The sequence below is a fragment of the Dermacentor silvarum genome, chromosome 7 (assembly GCF_013339745.2).
Source record: "Dermacentor silvarum isolate Dsil-2018 chromosome 7, BIME_Dsil_1.4, whole genome shotgun sequence".
NCBI lineage: Eukaryota > Metazoa > Arthropoda > Arachnida > Ixodida > Ixodidae > Dermacentor > Dermacentor silvarum.
The window spans coordinates 19044297-19063886 of NC_051160.1; the positions used below are offsets into that span (position 1 = coordinate 19044297).

At 47.0% G+C, this 19590-nt stretch overlaps 1 protein-coding gene across 1 annotated transcript in view; it reads right to left on the reverse strand.

Annotated features, from left to right (window-relative positions):
- Nucleotides 1-7165: 7165 nt before the first annotated feature.
- Nucleotides 7166-19590, reverse strand: part of LOC119457650 (gem-associated protein 6) — a 166611-nt gene continuing 154186 nt past the window's right edge. Inside the window, exon 3 of the transcript XR_007467733.1 lies at nt 7166-7441. The gene's annotated coding sequence lies outside the window, so the exon portion shown is untranslated. The remainder of the gene's footprint in view (nt 7442-19590) is intronic.

Here is a 19590-nt window from a genome sequence, read left to right on the forward strand (position 1 = left end):
AGTGCAAACAATGTATGCACGGATTTAACTTGCACTAGGAACTATACTGTCATATTGCATCTAATTGCGTGCAATATGCTCGTGCCGTGTTCGTGGCGTGTTCTTGTGCGTGTGCGGGTAAAGCGAGGTTTCATTCAACGCGCTTTACCCACACACGCACAAGAACACGCCACGAACACGCACATTCAGCACAAGCGCGCGCGCATATTGCATGCACTTAGATGCAATACGACAGTATAGTTCCTAGCACTCTTACAAGTGAATAAGGGCGTAAAATAACTCGCACACTTACACCCTTTTTTTTTTGTGTGTGTGTGTGCGTGTGTGCGCCGTCAACCGCATGTTTAATGCAATCCTATGACAGCCACGCGTTCTACCAGTAATACAGCAATCGCCGCGTTGTGTAGAGAAACAGCAGCTAACCTGGTGGATTACGTTCAGCACCTTCATGCTGTCTCCGTCACCCAGGATTTGTGGGGTGGTGACCACGTTCTCAATGTCTCTGCAACGACACGTAAAATCTGCTGTCGAAAGTGAAGCAGCGCGAAGCAGCGCGAAGCAGCGCGAAGCAGCGCGAAGCAGCGCGAAGCAGCGCGAAGCAGCAGGGGACTCGATTGCAAGGTTAACGATATACTACGCACTTGGCGAGGTGATCCCACGCGACAACGCGCTGTGGCAAGCACGTTTTCCAACGTACTTATAACGGCCCGGCGCCTAAAACGCGGAACACTACACGGCACTTCATCCTTTGGGCAGCTGATTGGACCTCAAGCAAATATAGTTTCATTTCTAGCAGTGCTTTGTTATCGCCGCGGTCACCGATATCAGTCCATCGCGCCGGGCGATCTGAGAGGCCAGGCGTGTACACCCCGCACTGTACCATATAATCGGCAGTCAAATGGCGGGAAAGGTGAACCATTTCGGTACAGTTTACGCCAACACCACAGCTGTACAGACATCTTCTACAACAAAGTTAATACTTTCGAGAAATAATTCGCAGAAAACCTGTATTAACCATTCATACTTGGCGCTACACTATCGCCGACGATGGCCCATTAATTCAGTACAAGCTCCGCCCACAAAAATCGCACTGTGCTTGCAAGGTCCCTGCAGATATAGTTTCAGAGAAGCTCCACCATTGAAATAATTTCGTCTCTGCCGCGATGCCTGAATTCAAATGAAAATCAAAACGCTTAACAACTCGATGCGCGTCGAGGCGTTCTTGTCGCGTTAGCGCGCAGACGTGCGTGCGTCTTCTGACGTCAAGAGGGGTGCGCTCACGTGACGGAGCAGCGTGCGAAGCGCACGAGTGGCAGGAACTTGGCGAGGTAGGCCTTCCTTTCGTCCACGTCGGCGGAGATCCACTTCAAGATGGCCCTGAATGTCTCCTCCACCTCGTTGGGGGCGTGCAGCCGGTCGTCCTCCAGGATGCTGCACATCTCCTCTGGCGTCAGAGCCTGGAACTGGGCGCTGTTCTTCCACACCTGCGTCACGTACGTGCAGACACCCTCTTCCGCCGTTTGTAAAAACAAAGGCGCCGGAAGACGTTCGGCTCCGCCATGTTATATCATCAATAACAGCGGCATAAGCTAATAGACATGCATATGCGAAAACACCAGCGTAGTTAGATTTAGGTGCACGTTAAAGAACCCTAGGTGGTCCAAATTTCCGGAGTCCCCCACTACGGCGTGCCTCATAATCAGATCGTGGCTTTGGCACGTAAAACCCCTTAATTAATTAATGCATAATCTGTCTTTGTGCATAAATGTGACCGTTAACTCTACACCCTACGGCGCGAGTTTTGTTTAAACTGGGTAGAGCTAGTCCTGGCGTTTGGGCTAGGCTAAGCACTACCAAGTCATCCCCAGCATTTTCCGGAATTAATTATTGATCAATTATTGATTAGCTATTGATTGTCTATCGCAAGGTATTGGCCAGGTATTTAGGCTAGGCTAAGCACTACCAAGTCATCCCCACCATTTTCCGGAATTTACTGATTATTCATCGATTATCGATTACATAGTGACTGGCTATCGATTTGCTATCAATGACTGACAAGCTTAAGTAGTCCCAACCATGCTTAGCTAGACTTAGACAGGCTCAGCTTCGCTAGTTCACAGGGGTATGTGCCATTTGCTTGGCCCCTTCTGCACTACCGCCAGGATCGGCCACATTACTGTTTTTTCGATCGACGAGCACGGTTTTACGGGTGGCTTAAACAGCCCCGCTGTTAATAAATAAATAAGTAAATACTCTCCACTGTGTAGTTTACATTTTCGGTATGATGAACTAATTTTGCAAGCCTTTCGAGACGCCACAGTATAATAGAGTATTTCCAATGTAAAATTTTTCAAAGGAGGCCTGGTCTATACCTAGACAATCAAACTGTGCCTTTTGCTCGGCTATTTCAAAGCGCCTCATCACGGCTTACTTGAAAGCGAGACACTAGGACGTAAGATTGTTCCGATGCGCCGATGTTTACTACTTGATTGTCAATATCAGTAGCACTGTAGCTACTACACATGAAAGCAAAGCTACATATAGGGGGCACTAACTAGCGTTAGCCAAGCTGCTAAAAAAAAGAGAACAATTTCAATAACATGGTGCACGATACGACTTTAAAACCGACGATGTTTGGTCGTCAGAGCTCTGACAACTTAACGGCGCAAGTCTCATAATCGTATTCTGCAGCATAATTTTTTAATATATTTTTTTTTAGACAGCTTGGCTAACGTTTGCTGGGTCACACGGCATAGTCGGTGATAGTTCCGGGGAGTCATCGGGAAAATAGTTATTACATGGTTGGTATATACATGCCTGATCGAATCATGTCGTCCGAATTTTATGCTCTCCTTTTTTTCTCGGTTTGCTTTTAAGAGGAAGCTTTAGCTCGGGCCCAACTCCGACGCGGCCTATTCAAATACATGTAAAACACGAAATGCTTTTCTGGGATAACCCCTGGACCAATTTTAATGAAATTTGTTGCGTTCGAGAGAGAAAGTTAAATTCTAGCGACTATTGGAAGCTGAATTTTGGTTTATGGCCTGAATTTTTTTAAAGGAGTTTTCAAAAATTGTAACCTTCGTGCATATTTTTTTCGAACGTTTGAATTTTTGAAAATTCCTTTTAAAAATGCAAACGTTCGAAAAAAAACAGAAGCACGAAGTTTACAAATTAATAGCTCTGCATCAAGAACAGACCCCGCGGTTCTGTAAACGACATCCATTAGATCATTCAAAGCGGACAAATTTGATATGTCAATTTACATCTTACGTGAATTCGTTAAGTTGTGCACGAGGGTTTTGCAAAATCTGTATTTCCATATTACTACATTTTAAACGAAGCTTTATAGGCTCACAAGTGTCGGCAGCGGTGGTGGTGGTGGTGGTGGTCTCACGCTAAAAAGTGGGCCGATCCTGGCGATAGTGCAGAAAGGGTTCAAGCTCAATGGTACATACCCCTGTGGGCTCTGGGACCTGTAACGCGCCCTTGAACTACCCTTGTCACACGTGGGACCCAAAGAGACAAAATCACCAGCCCTTCCCCTGTCGAGAAAAGGGGGGTAAGCGAAGCTTGTCGTCCGATTCTAGCAGTGCCGATTCTATAGCGTGAGGGCTTCCGAAGCCCAGGCAAAACGTCAGAGAAGAGTCGTGGACCCCGAATTGCGTTAGCGCGATGTTGAGGCCATACGTCAGCGAAGAGCCGCCGACCCTGAGTTTAGGACAGACGAAGCAGAACACCTGCGACAACGTCGTCTTGCAGCAAGCTTGCCTTACCCCAAGTTTCTCGGCAGATGAAGGGCTCTGAATGTTTTGAGATTCAGGTGTAATACATCAATTTTGTCTGCTTTAGATGTTCTATTAAATGCAAAGCACAGAATTGTGATATCTTCTTTTCGTTGCTGTGTTGTGAACTTGCCAGTTTCGCTTTCGGAAAATTCGCGATATTTGCACATTTTTTTTGTGAAACATTGACGAACATTGACGAGTCACTAAAAAAAAAAAAACATTGACGAGTCACTAGATTGAGTTTTCTTTTAAATGCAACAAACCTCGTCAAATTTGGTGCAGTGGTTATCGAGAAAAACGAATTCTCCTTTTACGTGTATTTATATAGGAACAACAGAGCTAAAGCTTCCTCTTAACGTCACCGCATTACTTCCTCTAGGTGGCGTTGCCTTCACTCGGGCCCTAAGGTGCTAAGAACCCTAAGCGGTGAGGTTGGTTGTGTGATACACAAATGGTACAGCCGGTACAAATGGTAAACCGGTGCATTTCGCTGCAGATATCGAGCATTTTTTTTTGCTCAATACCAGCTCAAGGCACACAATTGCTACCAAAAGCTAGCTCCAAGTCCACGATTACAACATGACCTTCATGGATTGGATAAAAGTTGCAAAATGAGGTCACTAATTACTCTTACGCACGGATATTGTGCAAATTATGATGTCCGCGTTGCCGCTGAAAAGCACTGTCATCAAAATTTTGATCTCCAATCCCCGACATTGAATGATTGGAATGACGAATAGTCGTCGTAAATCCGTGTGGAGAACTTTCAAAGTTCGTACCTCGTCGAAGTTCCGCACGATGTATCGAAAGGCTACCTCGGCGAGGTAATCGTATCCACCGCTGGAGGCCAGGCGGTAAGTGTCGATGCAGCTCTCCGGTTCGAGGTTATGTTTCAGGGTGTTCAGGCAGTGATCTCGTATCTGAATTATCTGCGTCATAAAAATTTTAACGTGTGAAACCCTCTGCTGTACCTTGAAATACCTTGCTGTACCTTGCTGTATCGATTTCAAGGTATGCGGTCACCAAAATAGGCAACACGGTCGTCCTGAAGATGCGCATTTTGTATACTGAGTAGATATTTTTTTTTTTTTTGCGCCGTGTAGAAATTTCGGGCACGTAACGCCGTGTGTTTTGGTTGTACAAGGTAATAACGCTTTCTCGAAATGTTCCCAGATAACGATTTGCTAACGATGGCAATATACGTGGAGCGCAGGCCTGGCAACGAGGGAGACAGGTGACAGCGTGCGATTTTGGCCCACGGGAAACTGTAGTGATGGTTTGCCGACGGATGGTTTCACGGTTGATTTGCAGGTGCCTTGTTGGCATGGTGTCGCTTTTTATTTTTATTTTTTTAATTTTTATCCAGCGGCCGTGGTCTAGCTGCTATTCACACGATAGCGTTTAGGGCCCCGTGTCGCAGAAAACCCGGCGTCGGCAATGCCGCCCACGCAGGCCCCCCAAATATATTTCACCACTAAATTTGCTCCCACTTTGTCTTGCATTCTTTACAAAGTTATTCCTCGGAATTTTGAGAGTAGACAGCCCACAAACAATTGTCATGAAACAAAACACCGACAGCGCATGCCTTTTATGCAAAATCTTCTCAGGCTGAAATGTTAAAGGTGCAAACAATAAAAGAAGGCGGGCCCACAAAAGAGGCCGCGTTTCTACCAGAAAGCGAGCCTTCGTGCATAGTGTTCACCGCCAGCGTTTCTCGGTAAACATTACGGTTACATAAGCTGCAGTTGCCGGGAAGTGTAAAAAACAGTCAAGGATCTTTGAACGCTATCGCGTTCCACTCTTAAGGCGAAGCTTAAGCATCCTCCAATTTTTTTTTTTTTTTTTTTTTTTTTGGGGGGGGGGGGGGGGGCAACAGCTATATTGTTACTCAATTTTGTTATACAAATGTCTTCTTGCTTAATTTTGCTTTGTCTTCGGAAGCCACGTAAATGAAAAAATAGAACTGCTGCAACTGATGGATACGCAGTCGCAGTTCGTTTATGCTATCAAGTTGCATTCGTTTCACGATGCTTAACAAGCCAATACTACACGTGTCTGTGAGAGTCACCGTAGTGAAGGGCCTGATGATTTACTGATTTTTTTGGTGCAAGGGAAAGGCCAGATATGGCCAAAGAGTGCCAATGGAGGGCCTCGCATTGATTTTAGGGGCGAAGCTCCTTATAGCGGCACCCGTTCCGTCCCCGTCGTCGTAGTAGTAGTGTGTAACCAGTCTGAGAAAAATGAGAAAAAAATGTGGTTGATCCCTCTTATATAGGAATCGGTATAGAACACGAAAGTGAAACGTGTCTTCACAGAAGTAGTGTAATGTTTATTGCACATTGATATATAATGTCTATTGGTGTTTTGTGGCTAAAGCGCCCTTAGGCGTTGATGCACCCACGCTGACGCCTGGTGGCACGTCTCCTCCATCACGACTACCAACGTCGATGACCATGAGCAACCGTCGTGCATATGGAAGCTGCACTACGCTGCACACGCTAGCACAACGCGAAAGACGAAGCACGTAACTGACACACTAATACAAACCGCAAGACAAAGCACGTAACTGAATCGTCACCGAGTCAAATCAGCGCGTACAGCGCGTCGTAATTGCAGCCTCCGCGATCAACTTCAGAAACATTTTCAGAGCTAATTGCGGAGGCCACGCTCCGCTGTGCTGAGTACGGTGAACGCCACCTAAGTGGCGTTGGTAGTGCTTCTTGATGCCAGCGTCCCTTCGAATGCTGGCATCGAGGCGTCGTAGTGCTGAGACCACCGAAGCGTTCACTGTCGGTGCGCGTTAGTGTCATAATGCAGTACTTCTCTTTTCTGCTCGTAGGCGGCGGCACCGCCCCGAGCAAGAGCGCGGGTACACGGAGGAGTGTTAGATATATAAGGCGCGTCTGTGTAGCTCTCTGCAAATGCGTTTGTGGCGCAATGGGTTAAACGCTCGGCGATCTATCGTCGCGGACCGAGAGGTCGTGGGTTCGATTCCCAAATTTTGCATGTTTGTGGAACTTTTTCTTCTGATTTCTTTCTTTGTGTTATGTTCTATGACGTATTTCCGTGACGGAAATACGTCAGTGAAGTCTTGGTGGACCCCGGCATAAAACACTTTCGTGTTAAAAAAAATTCCGAAGTTGTGTCCGTAGCGCGGAATCGAACCAGGGACCCCTCGCTTCCGAGCGCGCGGCGTTAGCCCACTACGCCACGAAGCGGACATGGACACATGCACCACGATGGCAATAAATACCCAACATTAACGAAAGGCCGCGTTTCTAGTGCGTTTCTAACACGTTTGTGCTAGTGCGTTACGGCCCGTGTAAGAAGCTGGTGTAAGACGCTGTGGCCTCTCCGCCTTACCTTCAACGCGTTTCGAACGCGCTGCCCAAAGCGGTGGCAAGTCAAGTTCAAGTCGAGGAGCGTTTATGAATACGGGGGGTATACTCTCTCAGCAGTCATGTGATGGCGTCGGCAAACGCGGTGCACGTTCCGGCATGTGTAAATGGCTGCGTAAGACGCTGTGGCCGCTCCCCCTTACTAGAGAGTACTGCACGTTTGTAACGCGTTTGTGCTAGCGTCCCCTTAAGCGGGAGATCCGATGATTCCCTACGGAGCTTCGCCCACTCATCATCATTCACCCCGTGGATATGCTGTGATTTTTTTGATGATCTAGCTTTCCTTAACCTGCCAGTGAATTCACTAAGCACACCTCTTTTTACGATTTCATCCCCCATTGAAATTCTGTCGCCGCGATTGGGAGCCAAACCCTAGACCTCGTGTTCGGATCCAGAATGCTATAGCATCCGAGTAACAGCGGCGAGCCCCCTTCCCATCAGGCGGAATATGTGTGCTCTTGAGAAACTGAAAGTTGGCCTAAACCATTTCTCTGCCCATTCTCACTGACACTGCAGGTTGCATCTTGCGTTTAGAAGTGTCCAGCCCTTAACGGTTGGGAATTCCAATACTTACCGTACCACCAGGCATCGAGCTTGCTTGCTTGCCTTTAAAAGTGGCTCGTACCCACTATCTTTCTTCTTCGTCTTCTTCTGAAGCCGCGTAAGCTCGTCAAAAGCATACTAGCTGAGAAAAGAACAGACGCCACACGACGCGGTGGTTCGAAATCATGACTATTCATCATTTTATACTATAACATTCTTTAATTACCCGCTGAACCCATCTCACTATTATAATTTCGACGTTAATGCGATTATCATGAACCAATGCGGCGACAGATCGTATTGCCACCGCGGAGACGCGTCGTATGTGAGGCGCGACTGCCGCCGTGCTTTGATGACGATGATTTATTGGCACCGCCCTTTGAAACGGGGTGGTGAAAAATAGTCACCTAGCCTGCTTCAACTAATCAGGTTTGCTATACATACATGGCGCATCTCATATACATACCTTCGAAACCTGGACAGGCTGCGCCACCTGGTGGCGCGGCTGCGAATTCTGCGCGTGGCGCGTGTTTGAATATATATGCAGTTTTTTTCCCCATGCGCAGTGATATACCCTTCTTTTCTTTTTTCTTTTTCTTTTGGTGTATATGTGCTCCTTTCTGAATAAAGAATTCAGTCAGTCAGCGCTGGTGTGTGTCTCCCTTCTTGTCTTCTTGTCGTGTTTTTTTGCGCTGTTTCTCTATCGAATATGCAGATAAGATTGTCTGAATATATATGACGCGGGTTCGATTCCGCTCCGCATCGGAGAAATATTAACTTATTTTTTTGTCACATAAGAGCCGCACGTACCCAGCGACACAAGGTGCCACCAAAGAGCTTCATTAAAGAGCACATTAAAGAGCACATAACCAGTGAGAGAGAGAGAGCGAGAGATAAATGAGATGCGAAAGGCAGGGAGGTTAACCGGAAGGAACACATAACCAGTGGTACATACAATGACCTAACGTGGTTCTACGGTTAGTTTCGAACTAAGTTCCCTAAGCACAGCCGCACAAAGCTCTACCCATTATAGCATGGACTACCCAGTGACCCAAGTTAGCGGGAAAATGGTTAGAGATGTAGGGCTGCAGACAGGCAGGTAGACACCTGAGAGTTGCGCGAAGAATTCTAAGAATGCTAATCGCTATACGCTCTTCTCTACTGCCACCCGATTTATGGATTATACGCCGTAGTGGGTTGAGCCATATCACAGAGGTAAGGATCGACTAACCAACGAACTCGTGGGAGCTTGAACTGCTTGAATACTTGCCTTTTTAGGAAGACGGGAAGACACATCCCTGTACATCAGTGTGCTACTGGCTACGGGATCGACGAAATGACTGTGTAATTGACCGAGTGACTGCGCGATTGAGTAAGTGTCTGTTTTAATGATGAAGTGAACGGCCGATTGATGAAGTGACCGAGTGAACTGTCAAATGATTGAGTGATTCCCTTATTGACTAAATGAATGTACTTAGTCAAGTGACTAAGTGACTGTGCGAGCATCCATATAAATAACTGTGTGAACGACTAACTAACTGAGCGACTAAGCAACCTTGTGAGCAACTGAGTCAGTCAGTCAGTAACCACGCAACAAAGCAGCCGAGCTGTGAAAGACGCTCGACGGCCCTGTGTGAATGCAGACTATAGGAGCGGTCCAGACTCGACTCGGCAACCCCGACCTCACTAGAACTCTGAACGATGATCGTAAACAGGATAGTGTTCAGGCTTGCTGTATAACGCAACGCTCTTAGGCGCACCACCTCCGCAAAACAAAGTTTCCAGAAATACCGACACTGCAACCCCCGACTGACCTTTAGCCTCTCGGCGAGTTCGAGTGCCTTCGCCACGTTGTGAAGGCCGATGCGCTCGTGCAACGGAGTGTGGTAGGCGAAGGCGACCAGTAACTCGACCATGTCGCTGTCCAGGTCTACCACCACCACACGGATGGGTGGGGTCAACACTTCCTTCTGCTTCTTCTCGGGGCTCGTGCCTTCTTTGACGAGAGTGAAGAGCGCATAGCAGCCGGAGTACCTGCATCACGGAGGGAACGACGTAGTGATTTACCCTATAGGGTGAACGCGCGCACAAAGGGGGTTCTGGCAACTCCTTTATTACATAAGTTTAAGTTCCTTTCTTATACTTGATTCGTTATTAGAATGTTCGCGTACACTTCCCGATTAGGTTGGTTTTGGGTTCATGCTCCAGCGCCGCTAGAATCAAGTTCATGGGAACGCGCGGAAGAAGTGACTTTTTTACTTGACCCAACGGCTGACTGGACCTGCGCTTGCAAGGTTCGTCTGTGTGAGGTTAGGAAAAGAGACATTTTAAAGTTCACTCGTAAGCTTTTATGCACTGTCTATAGCTTTGGTGTTACGCTGCTAGGCACGGGATCGTGGGATTAAATCCCGACCGCGGCGGCCGCATTTCGACTCAGGTGAAATGCAAAACCGCCCGTGTATCGCGCATTGGGTGCACGTTAAAGAATCCCAAGTGGTCGAAATTAATCCGGAGTCCCCCACTTCGGCGTGCCTTGTAATCATGTCAAAGTTTTGGCAAGTAAAACTCCGCAACCTAATTTCAATTAGGTGCACTGTCTAAACGAGGTACCATACATACTGTCTTGCGTCGAGACCTACGTAAGATTCAGCAGAATGCGATGTTAGGATAGTTGCTTCATGTTTGAAATGTGGCTATGGCGCAACAAAACTAAGAGGAAAGAAGAAGGGACAGAAAGAGCGCCAACTTGCGACGGAATTTATTACACAGAAACACCCATATTTTATACAATCAGGATTGACATGCGCAGAACCATCAAGTGTACTACACGTGTACAAAAAAAAGGGGGATTTTCTTTTTACAAATCATCATAGTGCAACTACAAATTGGTACTCATTATTGTGCAATGAGACCGACGGGACACTGACACAAGCATCACCCTTTTTCGTTATGAAAAACGCCTCCAGCAATTCACGTGCCAGCGTTCCCCGACTCTTACCTATAGTACTAGACGCGTGTCCCCAAACTGCGGCTCGCAGCCACACGAAGCACAATGAAAGGGCAAGTGCGAACCTGTACCGTTTTTCATCGATAATTTGTGCTCCCTTAATCGGTCGTCAGCGCAACGTCCAGTTTGGCCGATATATACTCGGCTTGTCAAAAGGGCTATAGCGACGATGTGTCTTCGGTCTGCGCTCATGAAGTCATGCGAACACACGATGGAAGAGAGCTTTCACTTGCAAGAATCGCGGCTGGTTGCAGCCGGCTTCCCTTCTTCGGTCCTTATCAATGGGTACGAGATGCTGCTCCAGAGATTGAAGGACGTTAGCAGAGGGCCCAGTCAGCAGCAGAGAAAAAAGAAAAGACTGCAAGTTGTGCCGTACGTGCACAAGTTCTCGCACAACCTGAAAAAGGTTGCGAATCGGCACGACATGCCTGTGGTTTTCTTTGCGCCTAATAAGCTGTCGAGGCTCTGCGCCCGCATTGCCTCTCAAAGGGCCAAGCCTACGTGCACAAAGAAGCACAACAAGCCTTTCCTGCGCTGTGCAGTCGGCACTCAACGAGATACCTCTGGATTGCGGCCGAGTGCGGATGATGCATATACGTACGAGCGTTGCAGTTGCGAAGGTCTGCAACAATCCTATACGAAAGGAAAGTACCGCGACAACAACACTCACCTGGCAGCCAGCACGAACCGATGCGCCCAGATCTCCGCACCATCGGCCGCGCGAAACGTGACGTCGCAGAACTGACGGATCTTCCTCTGATCTCGCAGTCCAGGCATGAGTCCTAGCCGCTGCGCCCGGCGCGAACCCACTCTGCCGGCCATCGTCGTGGAAGAGCTGCGCCGCCTCGAACGACGCGGTGATCACGTCGCCGTAGCCGGTCTTGCCGGCAGCGTCGGCGGCGTCCGTGGGTTTCTCCGCAGCTTCGACTGCGGCGCACGTCTCTGGATTACCGCGAAGCATCGTCGGTAAGGGAAGACGGCCAAGCGAGTGAGCTGGCCACGGGCAAGAGCCCCCCAGCCGGCCGCACACGGCCCCGCCAGCGGCGCTCCCACAAATAGCAGCCCACCGGTCCGACCGAGCCGTATGCCTGGGCTGGACGGTTCAAATAGCCCGCTAACGGCAATTTGCACGCGCGCGTGGCATGCAGTTCCCGACTACCTCGTCTTCGTCTTCGGGGTTGCTGCTGTTGTTGTTACTGTAGCCTGATAATCAAGAGAAGTGATCTTCATGCTAGGGTATTGTGGCTACACTCCTAGGAAAAATCACAGCATATCCACGGGGTGAATGATGATGAGTGGGGCGAAGCTCCGGAGGGAATCATCGGTAAACCGTGAAACTCTTCCGTGAAATTCGCCCAGTGCATCATATAAAGAGTGTGAAACAGTGTGTATATATTAAACATCAAACGTTTATTGTACTGTTGGTTTACGTGGTCCCTTCATTATCACCACTTTGTGATCGGTGAAATGCAGGGAAAGTGGTTCTTGCATGGGTGTGAACGTAAAGTTGGCAAACACTACATCGATGCAAGTTCCCCTGATGGTGGTTGGTTTCGGGTGGTCTAACGATATGCATCTGAGTCCATATCTGATTGCCATGTGTTGCATCAACCAGTCCTTACTTCTGTCTGCAACGTCGACGTTGAAATCGCCGACGGCCTCCCGTTCTAGCACTGCGGGGTTTTCCCGGCGTCGCCGAGCAGCCTGACGACACGCTTCGGCCTCTCGTTCTCGCACGGCCGGATTCTGTCTGCGAGCGCGCGCTGCCGCCGCCTTGCACGCTCGTCGCTCCGCCGCCTTGTCTTCCATCCGGCGACTCCGAGCGAAAGAGAAAGCGCGCCAAGAGCGAGCGCCTTTTCTTATTATTAGTGATATTACTTCCAAGGACATATACACACAACGCCATCTATTGAGCAATTCATAAACTAGAGGTAGCAGCCTGACGACACGCTTCGGCGTCTCTTTCATGATGATGATGATGATTTATTGGCATCCCCTTTGAAACGGGGTGGCGACGAATAGTCACCTAGCCTGCTTGATTTAATCAGGTATACTACACATGTTCTTTATCTCGCATTTTTGTATACCCTTTTCAAAAATTTAGCTTGTACCGCTGCCTATGATTTTAAGAGATCAGGTCGCATCCATCTTTTCCCTACTTTTTTTCCACCAGTACTCCAATCGTCTCTTGCTGATCTCTACGGCTGATCTGTTTATGTTTCCTTCCACTTTAAACCCAAGCGCTTCTGGGAGTTGCACGTTACCTACGGTTCTCGCTGGGTGGATCCCGTCGCATTCCATTAGGATGTGCTGAGTGGTCTCTGGATCTTTACTGCAGCATACACATGTCTCATCTAGTTCCGAATATTTGTTCCGATATGTTTTCGTCCTTAGGCAACCGGCTCGAGCCTCAAATAGCAAGGCACTGCCCTTTGTGTTATCGTACAGATTTTCCCTTCTAATTTCTTTCTTCTCATTCTTGTAAATCTCCATTGTCCTTTTCGTTTCCATTCTTTGCATCCAATTCACGGTCTCTATTTCTCTCACTTTCTTTCTGATGACCCCTGGTTGTCTATTTACAGATTCGATTATCCTGTACTTCACGTACGGACACACAACGCCATCTATTGAGCAATTCATAAACTAGAGGTGGCTACATGCTACTACTACTACAGAGGAGGGAACGACCCACACCCTATATAAGGAGCTTCGCCCCTAAAAGGTCGCGTCAGTAGATGAGCAAAATCTAGTAACTGTCTGTGACAAAGCTGACTACGATTCTATAGTAAGGGCAGTTGATAGTTCATGTAGTTAACTAACAACCAAACATGTAGTACGACTAGTACTTGTAGTCAAGTAACAACGAAAGGTAGTAATGGCACCACGGTGTAATGGCATTTGCTGCCCAATTAAGCTATAAGGCCTTTTTTTTTACAAGGTGGCCTACTTCCATTGCCAATAATTCGGTCGCCTCTGTTCGAAAATTTTATTATAAGTACATTGGAGAAAAAAGAAGACAAAAGCTGAAGGAGCACATTGCCACACAGTTTAGCGATATCGACCCGTAAGACCATCAAATAATGTGGCGGGAGCGCGATGTTGAGGCCAAACGTCAGCGAAGAGCCGCCGACCCTGAGTTTAGGGCAAACATTCCGCTTATAGGGAAGCGGAACGCCTGCGACAGTGTCGTCTTTGCACAAGCTTCGCGTACCCCCCTTTTCTCGACCGGGGAAGGGCTGGTGATTTGTTTCTTAATTACTACTTTGTGTTTCGTTAAGCCCCTCTAATTATACAAAGGGTAGATGCACGCGCTGGAGGGCGTGCGAAATAGCAATGTAACACGTGCTACTCAGCATTTTTTTTCTTTATGTGTTCGTTTTTGTTTTGTACCGACCGGCGTTCTCCTTTTTGTCGTCACCATGTAAATTTCAGCAGGTTCGCCAAGATGAACGTATGGGTTAGATAACAAGATTATGTGAGGGAGTTCGAAATGAAGGAGTAAATTTTACTTACAGTGTAAGTAAAATTTAATTGTACATTCCGGCTGCCAGGTGGGGACGACCCAGGATAGAAGAAGGTTCCAAGAGGCAGTAAGTCCTGGGCGAACAGGGCCAGTTCTCTGTGTGAAGCTCAGAGACGTGCTGACGTTACATTTCCGACTTCACAAAAGTTAAGCATCGGGCTGGCGCTGGGCCAAAGTTTCCCAGCACATGATACACGGAAGACAACGAATAGGCGCCCACGGTGCTCGAATAATAACTGAAAGTTTATTAAGAGGAAGCTTTAGCTTAACTTTAGCTATAGCTCTAAATACATGTGAAAAGAGAAATCGTTTTTCTCGGCAACCACTGCACCAAATTTGATGAGGTTTGTTGCGTTTTAAAAAAAAGTTAAAATCTAGTGACTGTTGGAAGCAATGCCGACGCTTTTTTTTAATGAAAAGTGTGGGAAAGTCGCAAATTTTCAGAAACCGAAACTATCGTGTTTACAACTCTAACTCATTAATGATAACTGACATCACAATTCTATGATTTGGATTTAATAGTACATCTAAAGCGCACAAAATTGATAATATTATACGTGGCTCTTAGATAAACCGCTAAAATGCGAGCAGGACTTTTGCAGAACCCTTGTAAACATTGTAACAAATTCACGTAAGATACAAATTAATAAATTAAATTTGTCCGCATTGGATGTTCTAACGGATGCAGTTTACAGAATCGCGATAGCTGTTCTTGGTGCGCTGTTACGGATTCGTAAACTTCGTGCGTTTTAGTGCCACGAGTAGCGAGTGACATTCTTTGTTTCCTAAGCAGCGATTTCCGGTCGACCACCGACTTCCGGTTTGTGCTAAATTAAAAAAAAAACATGTTTCATAATACAAAATACATCATTAAAAATAAAAACTGTACCAAATCGATTGCTTCTACTTGATGTTGATGATAGATATAACATCAGAGCATAAGTTTAGTTACAAAATGAGTTACTTACGTGGACATGGGATAATTACAAACAATTAAGGAAAGTCTAATTGCCGTACACCAAAGCACACAAAAGTACACTTTAGATACCAACCAAACGTACACTTCCGTTCACTAGCACCTCCGAGTTCGGTTTCCCATCCGTTTTGTTCGCCATGGACGTAGACGACGAGGACGCCGGGTCAAGTGTTGTTCACCGTCGACTTTCCGATGACGGGGACGCCGGGCCTAGTGTAGTGTAGTGTAGTTTACATCGTTTACATCAAGAATTCACCAGCATTCTCTGTGTCAGTGTCGTACTTTACTTTAATAACACAAAGTTAACACAAGAAAAACACAGTTAACCCAAGGAAGACACCAGTGCACACCAACGCCGAGGTGCGAGTGTCACTACCAGACGCCTAAGTCAATGATTAGGGTCGCCTGCAGCTTTTTTTTTTTATTTTTCCAAGCTTACCGATGTTCGGTAATTTTTGTAAAATAATGGAGGCCCTAAACCAATATTCTGCTTCCAGCAGTCCCTAAAAATTAACATTCTCTCTCAAATTCAACCATTTTTATTAAAATCGGCCAAGGGGTTATCTCCGAAAAGCATTTCTGGGTTTTGCATGTATTTGAATAGGCGGCATCGGAGTTGGGTCCGAGCTAAAGCTTAGCATTATAGCGTAGCATTATAGGCGGAATTCGCTCACTTTGTAGGCATCCGCCTGACGAAAAAATGTGGGCCGATCCCCGAAGACGGGTGCAGTAAGAGAAAGGTGGGCCGATCCCGAATGCCGTGCTACGGCCTCTTGACCCAAACGCACAAGGTTGTGCGTTTTGATAGAGTGGCTGTGTGCTATATCTATGACACAGCGTATCAAAGCGGTAGCCGCCACGAGCGAAGGATGAGAGAAACTGGCACGCGACGCACTCGCCAGACGTTTCCAAGAGCGACTTTGGAAGGAGACAAACGTGCGCGTGTCACGAATAGACAACTTGGGTCACTGGGTGTGCGCAACCGGGCATTTGATCACCGGAATTTGTATGTGCTACTGGGCATTGTTGAGACTCGTGGTCCGACGGGTCATTGCGGTTTCCGTGGCTGGTGATGTACCGGCCAGTCAAGAAATACGGGGCGACGTCCAAGAGATGCAAAAAAGGCTTTATTTACAAAACGCACATTTTGACAGTTTCTATGTACGAGCACGAGCGAGCACACGGCGCATCACCAGCCACGTAAATCCGTAATGACCACTCGAACCACGAGTCGCAACAACTGGTGGCAGCGGTGGGATGGAACCCGCAGCCAACGCCAAACGCAACAGTATGTGCCCGAACAGACAAGCATAACAGGAAGCAAGGAGTAAAAGAGCCAGGAACAAGAAAAAAATACTAATTATGGGGTTTTACGTGCCAAAAACGCGATATGATTATGAGGCAAGCAGTATAGTGGGGGACTCCTGAGTAATTTGGACCACCTGGGGTTCTTTAACGTGCACCTAAATCTAAGTACACGGATGTTTTCTGCATTTCGCCCCCATCGAAATGCGGCCGCCGTGGCCAGGAAGAAAAATGACGTCGGTTACAGAAAAGTGAAGAAAACAGAAGTGGCCGTGTGTTGAGAAAGAAGTGAACAAACTGGGACCAGGGCGTGCATTGAGCGAGGAGCGTTTAGCTATATATATATATATATATATATATATATATATATATATATATATATATATATATATATATATATATATACAGAGAGAGAGAGAGAGAGAGAGAATTGACGAAGTCGGCAACAGAAGCAGCCGAGTGTATAGCAATTGCGTCATTGTTTTTATCTACGCAAGCTTGCATTTCATTCGCGTCATTTCCTCATTAGCCTTACGTTTGCATAACATTTGGTTTAGCTTTTAAACAAACGTCAACAAAAACTTTGCTTAAATTGCGATTCTCATATAATTATCGCATCCGCTGACGCTTTCATTTTTTTCTTTTACGTTACGTGGTTCGCATTGCAGCTTTGTGCTCACGCGTGGCTCAACAGCGTCCAAAATGTTCGTGCAGTTAGTCAGCAAAAAAATAAAGAAAAAAAACCTAGCAGAGGGTGGCGCCACTTTCTCGCTCTCATCACTCGAAAGGACCCGGTTGACCTCTCCTGCGAGCAAGGAGGGGGCTGGGGGTGTATTCTGTGGACATTTCCACCTAGTGGACATGTCCATTTAGACATATCTACAAACATATCTCCATGGATATGTCCACAGAAACATGTCCATGTGGACGTGTCATTTTCGTCTGCTGCCGAAGTGCTGATTGACTGGGAGCACCTGTCTCCTTTTGATGGGTACCCGAACCCAGCCAATCAGAACTTCTGCAGCTGACGAAATGGGCAAGTCCATTACGTGGACACGTAGTGGGTACTACGGGGGATATCCACTACGGGGTGTCCCTCGAAGTGGGTATGAGCCAGCGTTTGCACACAAGAAGAATAAGTGACAACAGAATGACTGGCATCGCAAAGAGACTTGCAGTATTTAAAGTAAACTTTTGTAATTAACAAGTGTTGCGCCAAGATGGTGTGGATGCTCCCGGCTCCTGAGCGAGTTCTTACAGTGGGTCGTCACCAACGACGAAGAGTGGATTTACGAATGCAATATAAAGCTGAAGTCTTAGAACATGTCATTGAAAAAGAAAAATGAGCGAAGGCCAAAAAATTAAGTTCGCTAGAACAAAGAAAGAAACAAAGTCATGTTGATCGTCTTTATTTATTAGTATTTTTTTCTATTTGCTGTCATTTAATTGTGCACCATGAATTTGTATCTGAAGGACAAATTGTCAATGCAGCCTTCTACTTAGACGTCCCTTAAGCGTCTAGAAATGGTGTTCACTGCGTGCGACCGAATTTGTTGAAACAAAGGTGCCGGATTCAGCACCACGATAATGCCCCTGCGAACTCTGCATTGATAGTGCGCGCAATTGGCACGGAATTCCGTCACTGTGTGAAATACCCTCCCTATACTCCCTGGAATGAGCCCATTTTAACAATTTAACAGCAGAGCTGTTCTTAGTCGAGCGTGCGCCGTCACGCAGGAGCAGAGCCGGAGAGGGCACGTCACTCGGGAGGGCTCCTCTCCTCCCAGTCGCCGGGAGGAGACCAATCAGAGCGCGCGCCGGGGAGGAGGAGGAGAAGCGCCGGGGTATAATAGCAGGTGTTTGCGCCGCGCGCTCTTTGCCCGATGGACGCCGCTCGGCGCGAGCGGCGTCCACTGACCGTCTACGACAACGATCACAAGGCCGTACTTGTAAAGGGCAAGAAAACACCCGATGTGACACCTTCGAAACCCAAGCAATAGGAGGGATTAACCAGTGATAAAAGCGTTTTCTACCCTACCTTGATGTTCATGTCTGACTACTAAAATGCAGCCAGTTCCATGAAGTGAAATCTGTCGGAACAGCGGAGATGTGGTCGTTCCTTCGGTCTGAAACGAAGACTACCACAGCGGAAAAAAGAAACATACGCGACAATCGCAGAAAGAGAACGACCACAGCTTCCAGCTGCTTCGACAGATTTCACTTCGCGGAACTGGCTGCATTCTTTTTATTGTTCTTCCTCACATAAAAACTGGTGCTTCGGGGGGTGACATTTCGAAGCATTCGCTGCTGAAGCGCTCAACAGAAGAGTTCCAATGATGCTTCCAGCAATGGAAGAAAAGGTGAAACCAGTGTATTGTGTCTAATGCGAGTATTCTGGAGATGACTACATTAGAATACTCGCATTAGAATACTCGCATTAGAATACTTGCATTAGAATACTCGCATTAGAAGAGCCTTTCGGACAATTCAATCCTGCAATGTGTGGTTGGTTAGTCTTCTTTCTGAGATTTTACGTGCCAAAACCAGTTCTGATTATGAGGCACGGTGGTTGGTTATTCTGTGACCGTTAACGCTAAGGGACAGAAGGATATGGTACACATACAACGCTCCGGCTTGTAGTAATTCATACAGGGCAACACGAATTGCGTTGATGAGAAGTTAGAGAAATTAAGGAAGAAAATAAAATATACAAATATAACTAAGCACAGCGAGAACCGTTTTCAATTTGAATCGGGAGAAGGGGACGGGTCGCCGCAAATACATTGCGCCGGTGAGCGTGACGTGGCTGGTTCATATCCATGACTCTAGATAGAGAAATGAGAGAAGAAAAGAAAAAGAGATTGACGCGTTATGAAACAGACAATACAGACATAAAACAGGACAGTCAGGCATACAAAACAGTCAGAACAGGACAAATATACATACAAAAGAGAACGGACGGACGGACATCCTTCTGAGACGCGAAAAAAAGTTCAGCAAAACGATTTGTTAACTTGAATTAGGGCAACGGCTAAAGATTCAGTCGCTGC